The sequence below is a fragment of the Pituophis catenifer genome, unplaced genomic scaffold (genome assembly GCF_029215685.1).
Source record: "Pituophis catenifer annectens isolate HBS135680 unplaced genomic scaffold, rPitCat1.0.hap2 SCAF_3, whole genome shotgun sequence".
Classification (NCBI taxonomy): Eukaryota; Metazoa; Chordata; class Lepidosauria; order Squamata; family Colubridae; genus Pituophis; species Pituophis catenifer.
In genome coordinates this window covers 198,502,063-198,506,617 of record NW_027256883.1, presented here as the reverse complement: position 1 = coordinate 198,506,617, position 4,555 = coordinate 198,502,063, and positions in this window count along the sequence as shown.

The window sequence follows — 4,555 nt, the reverse complement described above, 5'->3', positions numbered from 1 at the left end:
GGGTGCTTAAATCTGGCCCATGGGGCTGGCCTGGAAATAGCAAAGACTGGCCCACAGTGCCTCTGGCAACCAAAATGGGGCATGGGGAGGGGCCATGTGTGGTCCCCATGCCCCATTTTCAGCCTGGACAGCCTCCTAAAGCACTCTGGAGGGGCGTTTTGGCCAGCAGGGTACTGCAGGAGGCCATCCAGGCAGAAAATGGGGCATGGGGGCTGCACACAGCCCCCCAACAGCCCATTTTGGTTGGCAGGGTGCTGCAGGAGGAGTAAATCCCATCTCTTCCCCCGGCCGGCCCACGGAGGAAAACTATAATAGCAATAGCACTTAGATTTATATACTGCTTTACAGTGCTTTACAGCCCTAAGTGGTTTACAGAGTCAGCATATTAACCCCAACAATCTGGGTCCTCGTTTTACCAACCTCGGAAGCAGGGGTGGGTTCTAATTTTTTTTACTACCGGTTCTGTGGGCGTGGCTTATTTTGTGGGTGTGGCTTGGAGGTCATGTGGCTAGGTGGGCGTGGCTAGCTGATCAGAGTCATTTCTGGAAGGTCCTCGCACTTACGACCAGTCCTCACACTTACGACCCGACTCATTTGTTTGCTTTTAACACTGATCAGCTGTAGGGCGGCCCTTTGAAGCCCCGTAGCAAGAGTTTAAACAGTTTTTTTTCCCTCTAGTCATCAGCTGGGACTCAGGAGGCAGCAATAGATTGGGGGTGGGACCAAATAAAAGGTAAGAATAACATGGGGGGTGGGTGGGGGAAGGCGGGGGGGAGAACCGGTTCGGTGATGTCATATCGTCACCGCTACCGGCTTGGCCGAACCGGACCGAACCGGGAGGAACCCGCCACTGCTCGGAAGGATGGAAAGCCGAGTCAACCTTGAGCCTGGTGAGATTCGCTGGTGATCAGCAGAAGTAGCCTGCAATACTGCACTCTAACCACTGCGCCACCGCGGCTCTGATGATCCAGCCCTCGAAGAAATCCAGTTTGATGTCCCTGATCTAGTGAATCACTGTTAAAATCGAATTGTGTTAGATACATTAGTTTATTAATGAATTAATAAATAATAAATAATGAAGCCTTCTGTCTCAACAATTCATTATGACTCTTTATGTTGGAGGTCTATTGAGTCTGCTACTTTAAAAAAATTAGCTGTACATCAGTCAATGGTGCAAGAGAACTTACGGTACCTTAAGCATATGAAAAGTTATAGAGTATAACTACTCATTCAGTCAAACAATGTTAGACTGATATATCATGAGAACATACATAGGACCAGCAACATGATTCCTTTCTAACCTTCATCATTTTTTTTATGAGTTGAGAATTAACTACCGTCACTGGACTATAAGACGCACCTACCTTTTTTGGTGAGGAAAACAAGAAAAAGAAATCTGCCTCTACCTCCCAGCAATTTTGCCTCATTGCAGCAAACAGCCTGCTTTATTTTCATTTTTGTTTTCAGCATAGCTTGATTAGCACAAGAAAAAAAAATCTGCTCCTAGCAATTTACTTCCTTGCAGCAAGCAGCAGAGGCCTGCGCAAAACAGCTGAGAGCAAAACAGCTGAGAGTCGGGAGGCCGATCCAATCAACTTGTGCTAATTAGGTTGTGCTGAAGCAGAAAGGAGCTGTTTCTTCTTCCTGCTTGCTGCAAGGAGGTAAATTGCTGGAAGGCAAAGGCCAAAGGGGTGGGTGGGGCTACATTCGGTGTATAAGACACACCCAAATTTTCACCCCCATTTTGGGGGGGAAGCTGTGTCTTATACTCCGAAAAATACGGTAGATGCTAACCAGGTTATGAGTTAGGATCTAGTTCTCCTTCTCTTTCTATATGATAGAACAATATTTTCCATAATATAAGTATTGATCAGTTTAGACTACATTTACCTACATTAGGTAAAAATCTAAACCAGAAAAGAATTATAGGAGTTGTAATGTTTCCTTTATTCTTTAATCTTGACCTGACCTAAACCCTCTCGGATCTTCAGTGTTGCCATATTGGAGCTGAGGGATAGGGAGGACGGAATAGAGATAGCGGGGGTTTTATAGCCAAAATAAAATACTTTCTCTTGGGAACCAAAGACATTCTCACATCTGGCCTGAGGAAGGAGGAAGGAGGTTGTCAGGCAACCAGACAGTGCCTTGATTGGACCATGTGACTGATTGTTTCAGGTGGAGGGAAAACTTTTACTTTTAATTAGGTGCAAATCATGGGAACCTTCAGAGTCAGTTTTCACCAGATCTGTGCCATATATATCCAATAAAGTTATTCTTTGAGAAATTCATCTGCCTCAGAGCTTTGCTTGCTATTGGAACCAGTGGTAGGTTTCCAATATTCTTACCACTGGTTCGCCCCCCTGCGTGCCTTTTGCGCATGCGCCTGGCCTTCTGTGCATGCACTTTGCTCGCTCATGACCTTCTGCACATACATCCAGCCTCAAAAATGGGGGGTGCATGGTGCTGGGGGGGGGAGGCCTACCCACGATTTCGGCTACCAGTTCACTTGAACCAGTACGAACCAACTGAATACCACCTCTGCTTGGAACCCTGACAACAAGCTTACCTTTCTGAGCTAAAGAACGTTGATTATGGCATGGGCCCGAGGTACTTGCAGGACTACCTCCTACCGGCCTCCCATCGCCCAGTGCATTCTCATAGAGCTGCCCTCCTCCAGGTGCCGTCGGCCAGACAATGTCAGCTAGCAACCCCCAGAATAAGGGCATTCTCTGTGGCTGCACCGACCCTCTGGAATGGGTTACCCACTGAGCTCCGGATGGCTCCCGATCTCCGCACTTTCCATGCTGGCCTGAAGACATGGCTTTTTCAGCAAATTCCCTGACCGACTATGAGGCTTTTAACTTTGGGGATTTCAAATTTGGATTGGTTTTTAGTATTTTATTGTTGTGGTTTTTATTGTGTGAGCTGCCCCGAGTCCTACGGGAGAAGGGCAGCATATAAATTTTAATAATAAATAAATAAATAAATAAATAAATAAATAAATAAATGGTCAACTTTCCACCATTAGTAAAATAAAATGGAAAGGACCGAAGCTGTAGTAATCTCTAAAATAACTGTAGGACAAGGTTATAGAACGGAGAGAAAAAAAAAATGAAAGCTTCCTTAAAGGGACCTGGAAATCAGTTCTCAGCTTCCAGAGAAATCGGAAGATTTGAGAATTGGTAGAGGTCAACATTTCTCAAGAATGGAAAGTCTGATTGTCTCCAACATATTAGCATAAGTCCAGGACTGTAGAGTCCAAACCCATACGTTGTCTATAGAACCAACACAATTGATTACCAATGGCAGAAAACTAGAGCATGTGGGGTGAATGGTAGCACTGGGGATCAGCGAATACATATTTTATGAAGACTGCTTGACTGTTTCTATATACTGCAGTGCAGAATCAGGATTTTTCACCTTGCTTTTGCTGACACATCCAGCACTGTCATGGTAGATGCCTGCTCAGCATAGAGGAAATCATTTATAATAAGTGTGGTGGAAAGAGGGGGGTAAAAAAGAGAGGGTGACATTAGTTTGAAAAGAAATGCAAAGCTTAGATTATTAGAAGATTAGATTTTTAAGTAATTAAGGGATGGATTGTACAACACCCATCTTTAAGGAGCTTGTGAACGAGTCAGTTCATTAACTCTGTGGATATTACCGGTATTGATAAGATCTATATTTCAGGTCCTTCATTCGGTGGCAGTGACAGCTTGGAATGAAGTAAAGTCTTCGACATTAACAGAGGCAAGAGAATTGCTATTCTCTCTCTCTCTTTTTAAACAAACTTTATTAAACATAAAAAGATAAAATATCATATCAAGTACATAAAAAATACATTTATATTAACCCAAACAACATTACTTATTCAAAACAGAAAACAGAAGAAAAAAAAATAAATGAAGAAAGTGACTTTGTCACTTTATCACATCTTTTATCTTATTGAGGGTGCCTGTTTGTTAATTTTATTGTCTTACAGAATTTTACATTTACTCTCCTTTCTTTGAATTATCCAATCGTACCATCTATTCCATGCCGTGTAATATTTTGAGTCTACCTTATCTTTTAACTCAAATGTTAATTTATCCATTTCTGCACAATTGTAAATTTTTTGGATTATTAGTTGATCTGTTGGCAATTGATCCATTTTCCAATATTGAGCTAGTGCCAATCTGTCTGCCATAATTATATGTAATATTAAATATTTTGTTTCTTTCCTATGGTTTTCTCTAATCATGCCTAATAGAAAAAATTCTGGTTTGCTATTCTCAATGGACAGGATGATTCCTGGTACAGAATGTACATGGTGTTCATTCCGAGGAAGTAGGAAAATTCTGTGTTCTCCAGCTGTTTCTGAAATGGACTTCTACCTCTATCTGTCACTAAGAGACTAAACATGTTGCAGGGCTTTTAAAAAGACAACTAGTTCATCATTCCAGATTTGGGACATTGTAAGACATTAAAAAAAATAAAAATAAAAACCAGCATGGATTATTAAGATATCGAATACTAACTCCCAAAATCCAAGCAGACTGGGGAAATGCATAAATTT